Raw genomic sequence first — 14,458 nt, forward strand, 5'->3', positions numbered from 1 at the left:
CGTACCGGTCATCTATTAACTTCTTTCGGGAGAACATTTTTGAATTGAAATAACGTGACTTTCAGTTTACATCGGAAGTTCGTATATAGTTAATTGGAGCCTCCTGCTCCTAAACTTTCCATATTTGCTCTTAACTTTTATGTATCTAACAACCGTTTTCGACATTAAGGAAGGATAGACAGCCGGAAAAATAAAAATAAAAAAACTTACATTTGCTGATTCTTCCTTTACAATGATTTGTTGAAAAGTAGAAGGCTTCTAATAGAAGCTACAGTGGCTAGTTCACGAGGCTCTTCTTGGCCTTAGGGCCCCTTTGAACCTCTCAACCCACCCAACACAGTTGTTACGCTATTGGTTAGTATCACTAGTAAAGGGTTCTGTTACATTCCTTCCTCGTATCATTAGAAATAACATTACTCTCATAAAGTTTCAATAAAACAGTCGAACCTATGAAAAATGGAAACAGAAGGGACAGAGAATTTTTGTTGTTCCTTCTGTTTTTTCTTGTTTATTTATTTGTTTATAATTAATTTTTTGCTTTTGCTAATGATTTACATTTTATATTTTTGAGGTTGTTTATTTTCATTTCTTCGTTTTTTAGAATTATAAAAAAGTAAAGAATCAAATATATAAACTAACTTTTTCATTAAGAGAATTCAAATAAAATAAAATAATCATTTTTAATTTAAAAAGAATTAAAACTTTATACAAATGTTATTTTTATTTTTTACAATATTTATATTAATATTAAATCATGTTTACCATAACAATTCATTAATATAAAGATATTTTTAATGCTATTTTTTGTTTTACTACATTCCATCCAATTTATAATAAAATTTTCCTATTTTTATAAAATAGATTAAATATATTTTACATATAAATAGTAATATTATTAAAAACCCTTAAAAATTAATAAACAACTTTAATTTTTCGTATAAAAAATGCTTGGTTATATTAGGCTGCAATTTTCAAATTACAGACCTATAAATTCCCAATGTCGTCCGTCTGTCCGTTCGTCTTTCGTTGATCTCGTGAGAAGCGTTAGATAGATAAAAATCGAGACGATATACGGAATCTTAGGGATCAGAGGCCTTGATTAACTAGATAGAACTTTCCTGTCTGGACCGGAAATCACGTGATTTCGGTTAAAAATTCTTATCTTACTATATAGAGCGATAAATTTGGTATAGAATTGATCCTTACGATAGTTTAAATTTATACATGATTAAAAATTTATCCATTTAATAAGAAAAACACCTATAGAATTTATTCTGGAGAAATTTGCTGATGTATAAAAACGTTTTTAACATTTTTTCTCTTAGATTCTCATTTCTTCTCTTACATTCTCTTAGATTTTCTCTTTAAATTTATACAGATAACATCCAAAAATTTATCTTGAGAACTTGAAAAATGTTTCTTCCTTTCCAATGTTCTAACTTAAGTGCAATAATTCAATAAATGTATTACTTAAAAACATCAACATAAAAAAAACTTAAAACAAGATAGAATTAACCTGATTTAATTTTCAAAGTTTTGTAGATTTTTACAAGAATAGAATCTAAACTTAGATCTTATTTTCTTGTTATATTTATACAAAATAACATTACAATGTTGGATTTTTCTTTTTACACTGATAGCATCATTTATTATTATTAGGGGTAGAGCCTACTCAAGGGTACAAGCTGAAACAAGGAAAAGAGTGAGGAGATGAGAAAGAGGATAGGAAAAAAAAAGAATTTTTAAATTGAAATAACGTGACTTCCGGTTTAGACCAGAAGTCACGTTATTTCAATTTAAAAATTCTCCCCAGAATGGAGTTAAATAGCTGAGTGGCATGACTCTGTTATTATTAGGAAAAGTATGATGTACAGGGGCAACACACTACTAATTTGAGGTGGATAGCATATATTTTAAAGATGTACAGGGGCAAGGCACGACTAATTTGAGGTGGAGAGCGTATATTTTTAATTAAATAAATTAAGAATATGATTAAAAATTGCAGCCTGGCATTATGACGATGTTACATTAAAACAATTGCTCGTTGAAAAATATACATTTAATTGTGAGGAAGGTGAATAAAAATACATTTTTTTCTAGTTGGAAAAATAATATTTAGTATGATTTATTTATTTTTAATAAATCAAAGAAGGTGAAATGAATATTTTATTATCAATTTATTATATTAATTTTTTTTTTATTTTTCATTCTTTATTATATTTTAAATAAAATTAAATTTGTTCATAGCTCATAGTGTATACTTCTTCTATAGGGCCCTGTAGAAAGCGGGGTACAAATTTGGGATAGCTGTAGACTGTTAAGAGGAAAACACAATTGTAAAATGTAGAATTTTTTCTAATTATCACTATATATAAACGAAGAATTTAACATTAAATCTGTATGATGTGACCTAACATAGCTACGAGATGACGATACATCGAAACTATACTAATCATTGAAATTTTGACACAAACTGATAGCTTGAAAGGATTGCGTATTATATAATCTTAAATGCAAATGCATCATATAATATTATCATCTGAATTATTGTGAAAATTGTTATAAATGATCACTTTAACATTTAACCAGGCGCATAAGGGATCTTTCCATCATTGCACAAGTATACGCATACGGTGCATTAGTTCAATTGCTATGCTTACAGTAAAATAAATAAATTGATTCAGAAAAGGACGTGTAAATCACGCAGTAACCCGAGGGACTACGTAAATTTTCCAAACATAAGAACAAGTTGAAATTAAAAATGCATCCTGACAAATCGTGTAACGACATACGATACCAATTTCCTTTAAAAAATCCAACAAGTTGCTTAACTTTCCCGACAACATAAAATTTTGCTGGCGCCATTTGTTACGATATTTTATTTTAAAAATCTTTTTATATTTTTAACTATTATAAAATGGCAGAAAGCTTAATTTCGAAGGTAAGGGAATTGGTTTTATAAAAAATTGTAAATGATAATGAGTAAAATCCTCATTAAATTCGACCCCACTCGAGATATGACACTTGACGTCCCGCTATCTCTCCACTCCTCGAACTTTAACCACCAAAATTTAATAGCATCAATTCTTAATACACAAATCTCTATACAAAATTTCAGAAATTTTCGACAGAAAGCACAGGAGTTATTAAGCTTTAAAGAGGTTGAACAATATCGTATCCTCCCTACGCAGACTAACTTCATACATACAGAAAAATCCCCGAAGTTTTTGTTTTCCTGCCCAAGCCGTCACAATGTTCACCAATGGGCGGGTTCTCGATTCTCTTTGATTTTTGAAGGACGAATAGCTCAATGAATCGTCGTTGGAGCTAATGCTACAGGTTTGTTATCAGCAAGATGGTTCATCCTGTGATGAGTAGCATCACATAGTGGGAGAATGAATTAGTGGGTGAGTAGCATCACCCTGGCATCAGCATGTCGTGGGAAAATAAATTTGGAAAAGTTTTCCCTTGTAAATTAGCCAGAAAAAAAAGGAGGTAAAACAATGCATCCCAATTTTTCAAAGTCAAAATACTCCCAATTGGAAAAACTGAATGTTTACGAATCATTTTTCTGGTATAAATTTTAAACTGGTGTTTTATTGTTTGTTTAATGTTTATAGCCTATCTTTTAAAAAGTATTGTATTATGTATTCTCAATTAGCTTAGTCATAAGTGTAAATGTTAGTTTTGTTTGTGTTAAGTGTTCGTTAATCAATCATTCGATAAATAATCATTATTACTTTTCATCATGTTTTTAATCAAACGTATATTTATGGATGAAATATGAGAATTGTGTTTATTATTAATTTAATAATGTTTAAATATTTATTAGTTTATTACGTAGAAAATACATGAGTATTCTTGAGTAGTGTATAAAGACATTAATCAGGGTTCAGCAGACCTGCGTTGTACACAGTGCATTGTACTGTATGTATGTATATTGTGTTGCATGCATGCTGTATAATATTGCATGATGTATGCTGTATATATTTCAGTATACTGGGCTCTATGATACTTCTGTTTTACAGACGTACTTACCAAAAAACAACAGGGTTTTAGTTTTTTTGCTAGAATTATCTTTGGACTATCGCGTGATTTACACACGCCTCCTTTTTCTGAATGAATGAATTTATTTTACTGTAAACATCATATAATGCACCATATATAAATACTCGTGTAATGCCAGGAAGATCTCTTTTGAACTTGGATAAATGTTAAACTAAACAACCTGTTTATATTAAAATGTAATAATATATCTATATTTAATTTCTATAATGTATTCAACCAGATAAAAGAAGAATAGCTTTGAAATAATTTTCAACGAACAGAACAAAATTTGTTTTTGTTGTAGATTATTTTACAACAAATATGAATTATTTTTGGAATATTATAATGTAGTGTCGATTACAGTGTAGTGTGCGTGTTACTTCACGTAAGTGTGATTGAATTTGATGTTGTATAAGATGACCAGTTAAAGTTTAGGTCAGTTTGATGCGCTGTTGTCGTTATTGAATGTTAGAATGATATTTCACGAAGAAAAAAATAGCAAAATTGGTATTGAATATTAATTTTGCTCGAGAATTTCATTTAAAAAGTACAAATAGAAAAATTTCTTCTTAATAGAAACCTAAATAATATCAAATTTTACATCTCATTTTTGTAATGTCTTTTCATCTTATTGAATTGATTCTCTTATTTTATCACTGTTTGTAAGAAGCTAATCTCGTTTTTATAAAATGAAAATTTAATAAAGAATTAAAATAAAATTTTCTTGATATTGTTGTAAATAAATATTTTTATAAATAAATTTTTATTAATTTCCTTAAAATTGCATTTTTAAATTTAAAATATACTATTTGAAAATCTCCTACTCTAGACTTCAGTTCTTTAAGGTTGCTTATAAATAAAATATTTTACAATCTAAACAATATAGAAACCCATTTTCTACAAACCAAATTTCTTTCGTATTTTAATAAAAGATTTAAATTACCAAGGATTTAAAATTGATTTCTTTCCCCATTATTTTGTTTACTATCATTTTCATTAATATCTAATAAAACATAATAAATAATCTTATTTTTTAGCATTTTATCCGCATCTTAATAATTTATTTGGAATTGTTAACGTTCTTTCATTAGTTACTACAGTTTGTTGGCTTAATATTGGGTTATTTCTTAGTTGTAAATTAATTTAAAGTTAGAAAAAAATTATTTTCAACCAAGGAAATAAAAAGTATTATTTAGTAAATCTCAGAATTTTATTTCGGTTCCATTTTTCTAATTGATGTATAAAAATTCCCTCATCAAAAATTCAGATAATAAATAAATTCTTTGTTTCTCTTTCGGAAACTTCATTACAAATCGTTTCCTTAAAATTCTTTCTTTGTACACATTACAATATTATCTGTTTGACAATCTGGATTTTCAAAATAAAGCCTTTTGTATGTAAATCCACCTTAATCCTTTACTATTAGTCGTTGCTCTACCAAACTTTGTTTATAGACGAAATCAGATTGGGAATTCTGCTATTTGGACTCTATAAACATCTTAAAACTTTAAAGAAACCTTTAATAAATTTCAAGATCCTTATAACTAAACTCCAAGTACATTTGTTAGCATAAATTTCTTTAGAGAATTGCATTATTTTATTTTTATTTTGTGTTTAAATATTATAACCAATTTAATTGCTGTCAATTCAAAATGAATGTACAGTATATAAATATTTAAATTATTTCTATGTTCCTTTTCTATATTAAAAAAATATATAATAGTGATGAAAATAAATATGTGAAATATAAGTTTGAAATTACAGAGAGGAATACAAATATGTGAAATTCGAGCTTGAAAATGAATGTGTAAATATGCAAGTTTAAAAATAAATACGTGGAATATTTGCTTGAAAATATAAATATAAAGATTAAAATATGTAATATGAATGATGATGTAAATGTGAGGAATGCAAGCCTGAATATAAATGCGAGGAATGCAAGCATAAATGTAAGTGTGAAATACGATCGCAACGTATGAAAATATAAAATTGAATTTCAATACACGAAAACCGAAGATACCGATATAATGTAAATAACACAGTGAAGTAGAAGAAAACGACAAATTTTATATTTACAGTAATGTACAAAATAATCCACTTTAGAGTTACAATTAAATATGCACAACACTAATTCCAACAACAACCGACTATTCCCGTACAAATTCGTCGAAAGAACTCCTTACGAACAAACAGACTTGTAATTAACAAAACCTCCGAGTCAGGAACAAGTTCATACACAAACACGTAACTTCCCACGAGAGAGTTAGTTAGCACCTCGATAACGACGATCTCCCTTGATCCGATCCGATCCGATCACCTCCGATACGATCACACCATCCGACTCCCGATACGAGCTCGATCCGAGCTTAAATAGTCGACGGCGTTCGAACCCTGCTCCAATCAAATTTGAATGTTCCCGCAACGGCCGCCAACGGTCACTTCCCGCCGGCCAATCGTCCGATGGTTGACGATTCGAAACTTAACGGTTCTTCCCACGGAAGTTCCTAACGGTCGTTTCCAACGGCCGATCCTAACGACTTTTCCGTTATGACAGTTCGTTATAACAAACAGGTGGGAATCGCGCGTCTTGGCGATTCCATACCTTACACCTCCGCGGCCAAGGATCAAACTGAGCTTAGCCCAAGCCTGTTTGATCCAACAACACTCAGCAATTTTACACATGTCCGTTGGTGCGGACTGACCCTTACCTCCGGTACAACCGGGCAAACTCGCTATAACCCGCGCACAGAGATGCCTCGCGATAGTGTAGGACCCCTTGGATCCCCGAGACCTATCCGCGCGGGTCCCCCTACGAGGAGGTCGTCCCCGTCGCCTTCGGCGCGTCATCCGGTTTTGTTGGTCACCAGATGTCGCTCGGCCCTTCTCACGGAATTTGGGTTTCTTACCGCGAGCTCGGTTGTGACCGTTGTCCGTCGTTTTCCGGACCGGCGATATGCCTCCCTCCGGACTTAGCACGTGTGTGGGTGGTTCCGATTGGCCACTGGCCGCGCCCGCCGTGGCCCGAGACCTCCGGGTCTCTTCACCGCTGTGTTTTCTTTGAACCCGAGTGACGGTCGCCAAGATCACGTTCGCCTGTTGCCCAATCAATCCGGCCAAGTCGTCCACGGAATGACACTCCTTCGTAGCATCCAGGGGCTTATCCCGTGTCGCATTCGGTAACCCTAGCAGCGGTTCGCTAGTTTCCCCGATCGCTCGTCTTTGGTCATCGGCGTGTTGCGCCAACTGCGTCGCGGGTTCCCGGCCGATATCTCCCAAGTCGATTATTTCCCCGACGCCACAATTTTGACCCTGAGGCGTCCCAGCTACCCCATTCTTTACTGCTCTGACTCCCGGCCTCCCTTCATCAGCGTCCTCGCCCTCCAGTTTCCTGTTCGCGGCGGGTCGTTCGCTTCGGCTATCCGATTCGCTACCGGAATATCTCCTCGCAATAGGAATCGCGTCCCCTGCTTTATTTTGCTCAGACTGCGCCCTCCGCTCACACTGGGCCGTGCGCTGCCGCTCTTGTGTCTGGTCAAGCGGTCCTATGACCATCCCCCGGTTTTTGTCGTCGGGCGGCTCTCGTTTAACCGCCTCGCTCGCTTCCACGAACATCCCCGCTACCGCACTTAATATACTCTGCTCCTCAGCTAATTCCCTTTTTCTTGCCTCGGAATCCGCTTTCTCTCTCGCTTCTACCAGCGCTCGGAAGTCCCTTTCCGTTAAGAGAGCGTCTGTCGCTTTCCCTAACCTATTGGTGATCGCACACGTCACCCGTGCCGATCCTGGCGTTTCTTCGCGTCCTTCCTCCCACAATCCAAGCGGTACTGACGCTAAACCTGCCTCTACCTGGTGACCGAAGGCTCCCACTAACCGTGTCTTCCCCCTCGTTTCTGTCACCGCTGGTACCCTTGACTTCCTCAAAACTGAAATTTCGGCTCCCGAGTCGACTATAGCTGACAAACAACTTCCGCCACAGGCCAACTTAACTCTGCGTAGCGAATCGTCGGCTTCCGGTTGGTCGTACGTTGTCACTCTTGCCACTAAACGTTCGTTCGGTCGGGATGGCTCGTTTGCAGGTGCTAACCTCGCCCGGTCCGGCTCGCTGGACCGCTTCCGCTTGGGGCAGTCCCTCCTCCAGTGCCCCATTTTACCGCAAACGTGACAACTATTCCTCGTGTGTTGCTCGGGCGCGCCCCGTGTCACGGGCTTCGATTCCCTTGACGGTTTCCCCTGTTGTTCCCGCTGCCGTCCAGATTCCCTGTCTAACGTTAGTTCGCCGCCCGTCGCTTCTGCAAATTTCTCTATATGCTTAGCTAGAACCGCGGGTTTGCTCCACCCGTTCCCTTCTTGCAGTATGACGTATTTCCTCGCCTCGGGGGGCAATAGCGTCTTTAGGTGGTCCGCCACAGTCAATTCTACCAGGTCCTCTACCGTCCGCACCTCCCTACTGTCTACGTAGTAACCGTATAAATCCTTCAGGCGCGACGCAAACTGCGGCCACGTTTCTTCTGGGAAGCGCGCTGCCCGCCTAAACCCCTTTAAGTATTCCGCGGGGGAGAGCCTCAGCTCCTCAAGGACGAACTCCTTCAGGGAAGGGTAATGTTTAATTTTCTCCGCTGCTAATCTAGCCAGCGACGCTCTACATTTCTCAGACAATGCGCCCAACACTATCTGACCCTGTACTTCTGCCGGAACCTCGTAGGTCTCTAAGATTACCTCTACCAAGCGGAACCACGAAGGCACTGCCTCTTCTTCCTCCGGCATCTTCGGTAGAGCCCCCCTTACTCTACGGGCGTAATCGTCAAAACTCGCTTTGCCGAGACCGTCCTCACTATTCCGGGACCCGTGTGCTAACCTATCCCGTTCTAACTGTATTTCTGCCCTTCTTGTCGCTTCTGCATCTGCTTTGCTCGCCGCCTCGATTTTCGCGAGCTCGATCCGCAACTTCAGAGCTTCGAGGTCGTCTCCTGACCCGCTTGTCCTACGCGACGTTCCCGGCTCGTCATCCTCCCAGTCCCTAGCCTCTAGCTGCCGCGATTTCGCGCGTCTGGGCATCTCTGTGTGCTAGCGAGAAACAAAAAATTTACCTGGGTCTAATTGCTGGTGATGCTCTGTACGTACGTCTGCTTCTCTGTCGTAGCTCAGTTCTTCCGATTCTTTGAAGTGTAATCCAGGATAATCCAACGTAATCCAAAGTATCCAAAATATCCTGTCGACTGCGCCAGTAATGTTCAAAATAACCACTCAGTCGGTTTGACGAAAACACAAATTTTATATTTACAGTAATGTACAAAATAATCCACTTTAGAGTTACAATTAAATATGCACAACCACTAATTCCAACAACAACCGACTATTCCCGTACAAATTCGTCGAAAGAACTCCTTACGAACAAACAGACTTGTAATTAACAAAACCTCCGAGTCAGGAACAAGTTCATACACAAACACGTAACTTCCCACGAGAGAGTTAGTTAGCACCTCGATAACGACGATCTCCCTTGATCCGATCCGATCCGATCACCTCCGATACGATCACACCATCCCAGCCGATCGCGATACGAACTTAAATAGTCGACGGCGTTCGAACCCTGCTCCAATCAAATTTGAATGTTCCCGCAACGGCCGCCAACGGTCACTTCCCGCCGGCCAATCGTCCGATGGTTGACGATTCGAAACTTAACGGTTCTTCCCACGGAAGTTCCTAACGGTCGTTTCCAACGGCCGATCCTAACGACTTTTCCGTTATGACAGTTCGTTATAACAAACAGGTGGGAATCGCGCGTCTTGGCGATTCCATACCTTACACCGATATAAAAATACACGTGAAAAATAAAAGAAAGGAAGTAGAAAGAATGTAGAAACGGCAGACTAATTAATTAGACAGTGTTTTTTAATTTTATCAACAATTAGTATAACAAAAGCTTTAAGTGTCGCGATTTAAAACATTTAAATGGCAAATTTTATTGTTTTAAATTTGGAAAAAAAATAGGGCTTTAGCAATTGTCAGTCAAGTCGAATAAAGTAAATCGAAACGTCCATTTAAAATAACATCTGAATAGAATAGTTTGTAGCATTTTCAATCCAAAGACACCTAAATCCAAATCGTATTGGAGTATGTAAAGTAACTGAAAATTGAAGAATGAAAGAATTTCAAGTCCTTATTTCAATTTATTTATTTATTTTTATAATAGAAAATAATATTTTGAACAAACTTTCGTGAATATTTAATTTTAGAATATTATAAATTTGCTAATTTGCTAATTCACGTGATAATTTTTTTTTTAAATGTAAAAAATTATCGATTTTAATTTCAAATATTGAAACTGATTAATTTTTGATATTTAAAAAATTTAATTTAATATTTTTAAATTATAAAAAAGTTTTTAAAAGAATTTTGATCGAAAAGCTAAAAAAAATAAATATTTAAAATTTTTAATATTAAATTAATATTGATGTATTTATAAAATATTTAATAAATATTTTCTTTTATTATAAAAAAATTATTATAAAATATATAAAATTCGATTATAATTAAATAATTTTATTAAAAATATTTAATAATTTTAATGTAAATTAAAGTGTAAAAAATTTGTATCAAATCAAATCAAATTTTATTAGTTAAGGCCTCAGCCTGTTACAAAGGGAGTTGTGCAGCTTACAAACAACATAACGGATAATACAAAAATAATTAAGTATCAAAAAACTTTAATACATAATTGTATAAATTGCAGACAAAACGATATGTTGCCCGATGAAATATTTTATACATAGCTTCTACCGAATCACATTCATGTAGACTGATAAGATTGTATTTTTGCCTTAACTCAAGGCTTTTCTCACATTTACAAATCAAATGAAATTTGGAAAAGGGCGCACAACATCTTGGACAAGAATTATTCTCGTATATGTACAATTTATTATCAAACATTAGCGAATTAGAATTAAGTCGGAGTTGAATAAAAAGTCTCTTCATTTTAAACAGCAAGTTAGAGAATAGATAACTATTGTTACTTGGAAATAATAATATCGTACTAGTGAAGATCCTTTCTACTCGTCACGTGATCTTTACAAATGTTCCGTCCCGAGTCGTTCTTTACGCCTCGAGATTGTCCGTTTGATGGTCCGTTGAAAGTCACACCTCCACACTCGATAATTAGTTATATACAGTTTATTTACAAATATTTACAAAGATATACACTATGCAATAACATTACGTACTCTACTGTATTGAAGCTGTAGTGCCGCACGTCGACTTAGCTGGCCGGGGAACACGAGTCACTCTTCCGGAGATGGCTTAACCTCGTGGCCGTCCGTCTCTACAACAACCTTTTTCCAGAGGACTTTTCAAGAGGAGAACACTCTCTCTATCCGCCTCAAAGGTCTGCCTGTTGTTAGAGACCGCTACGAATCAGGTCCCTCGCCCTTTCTCCTCGCTTTTTTGCCACCCTTCCAATTTAAGGGATTCTGGCACTGCCTCCTGCGACCAATCACTTCCTTCCCCTTCTTAGAGCCTTCCAAGACGTCCGCCCTATCTCCCGCCGACGTAGCTCACATTTGCGTCCGTGCTTTATTTATTTTTGTTCTCTCAAGCTGGCCGGCACGTGGCCAACGCATTGACCCTTAAGTGGGGACGCTCCACCTTTGATCCTTCCGGCCGTTTATGGCCCCGGCTCCAGGTGGGAGCAATTATCTCAGTCGGGCGATTTCTTTGACTCAGGCCGCCAAAGGCGACCTTTACAGTACTATAGGTGTTTTGTGATATTCTTAAACGAGTGTCTTCTATGTCTCGCGAATAAGAGATGTTAAGAACATTCCAAATAAGTTGTTGATATACTTCTTCTTCAAAATCCGACGGGAATATAAAAGGTTCAATCGAACAGCCAAAACCGTTTAACACTTTGGAGATTAGAGAAACCCAGTTATTTTTAGATGGTTTCTGTATAGAGTTCTTATATAATTGATACAAAAGATTGAATGTGATGCCACCACTGTCTCTTAGCTTAATTATCAACTTTAAACATCTTTTCATGATGAGCGCCATAGGACTAAATCTACTTGTTTCCACTCTTAACACACTTCCCGGAGTTTTGTAATCCAACCAAAACAATCTCCGTAGGAATTTATTCTGTATAACTTCCAGCTTCTGGACATTGGAGAGACACCATAAAGGAGATGCATAACTCACAGAGCTAAAAACCAAGGACTGAAATAGATTAAACTGGGTTTGGAACGAGCCCAAACGAGTCTTGGCGCATAGCTTGATCACACCCTGGATTAATCGATTGGCTTTGACCATCATATCTTTGATCTGTCTTTCAAACGAAAGCAAAGGTGAAAAAATTACTCCTAGAAATTTTGTTTCGTTGACCACCTTAATCTCTGTATTATCAATAAAGAAAGACATATTTTTCTTAGGAAGTCTTGATCCATTCCTGAATATCATTATGTGAGATTTCTTCGGATTAATGGTCAAATCCAATTGAGAAAAGTACATAGTTAATAGTCGTATTTTCCTTCTAAGAGCAACCGCCGTCGGTGCTAAAATAACAATATCGTCGGCATACGAAATAGAGTGGATCACCGTACTACCTATCGTGAATCCATCGTCGTCATTATCGAAAATATCGTTAATATCATAAATATAAAAGTTAAACAGATAGGGAGACCAAGGGTCTCCCTGTAATAGGCCTCGATAAATCGAATGGGGACATCCCTGATCACCATTGTATCTGCAGATCATCTCATAATGCCCAAACAATAGCCCGACCGATTTGACCATATTACTCTCCGCTCCACAATGTAACAATTTATTCTGCAACGCCCGAACATTCACTGAGTCATATGCCTTCTCAAGATCAACAAACAAAGCAAAAACTTTGTGTCTTTTTTTAAATAACTGGATCTGGATGGTGGTCAACAAAACAAACAAAGTAACCTGAGTACCACCACTTAAAATGAAGGCAAATTGAGTTGGATTTAGTAAATTCTCATGTTCAGTCCATTCAATAAATCTAGACGCCAACATAGCAGTAAAAAGTTTGCGGAATGTTGAAAGCAAAGCTATCGGGCGATAGTTAGATGGATTGGCTCTATCTCCTTTCTTATATACCATTCGAAAAATCACATGATTCCACGACTCAGGAATAATACCCATTACATAGAATGTATTGTATTGCCTAATTATATAATTTAAAATTATACTTGGTAGAACTTTTAATATTATATTAGGAACCCCGTCAAAACCCGGGGCCGATTTAGTTTTTAGCTTCCTGACACATGAATGAAGTTTTTGTATAGTAAAGACCTCTTGCATTGGCAAAGACTCCATCTCTTTAAATTTTCCCATTCTAGTTATCGCCAATTTATCCCTATATCTAACCGAAAAATTATCGAAAAATTTATTCCATTCTTCTAACGATATATTAACAGATCCTTTCGAATGAGCAACAGGTCGTCGAAAACTATTGATCACTTCCCAAAATTTTTTAGAATCTTTCGTTCCTATTAAGTATTTGTTTAAATCAGCATAATATCTTCTTCGTTTTGCTCTAATCAAATTGGTATAGATTCTTTTATTATCGATGTATTTCTTCCAATCACTTTCCTTGTTAGATTTTCTGAACTGATTTAGGCTTCGCTGTTTTTTCTTCTTATGATAATAGCATTTATTGTCGTACCATCTTTGAATAAACCTGCGCGGCATACTTTTGAAGCAAAATTTAGCACGAAACGAATTTAACAGACAGATAAAATTTTCGTAATTAGCCAACGGACTTGACTCATCCTCTTGATTTAGCACTTCATGAAACCTCTCTGGAACTTCTCTTGTTATCCTTTGTAAATTAAATCTTAAGCATCTTGTTTTGTCAAATCTTAGTCGCTTCTGACCGTTAGGATATAAAGATTTTGTTTCCCTCAAGTGACTCATTAGGGTTAATTGAATTGGGAAATGATCAGACTGATCATTGTCGACCACAGACATTGATCGGCAAAAATAAAGCATATCTTCGCTGACTAGTATATAGTCAATGACAGATTTTCCACTATGGCTCAGGAACGTATATTCTCCCGGCACATCCCCAGCAATTCTTCCATTTAGTATGGTTAAATTATTATCCTGCGAAAATTCCAAGAAGCGTCCTCCCGCCGGGTTAATAGTTCTGTCTTTGGATTTCCTAACGTTATTAACAACCGGATTATCTCCTTGAAAAACTACATCCATCTTTTCGCCAATACGTGCATTAAAGTCTCCCCCCAAGATCCAAAAGTCTGTAATATTACTCCAACGATTAATCACTGTTTGCAATTCCTCAATATAATTATTATAATTCACAGTAGGATTAATATATACTAATATAATTCCCAATAAACTCGTTCTCCACAATTTATGAAGTTTGGGATTAAGATCA

The sequence above is a fragment of the Centruroides vittatus genome, unplaced genomic scaffold, assembly GCF_030686945.1.
Source record: "Centruroides vittatus isolate TY-2023 unplaced genomic scaffold, ASM3068694v2 contig_738, whole genome shotgun sequence".
Classification (NCBI taxonomy): domain Eukaryota; kingdom Metazoa; phylum Arthropoda; class Arachnida; order Scorpiones; family Buthidae; genus Centruroides; species Centruroides vittatus.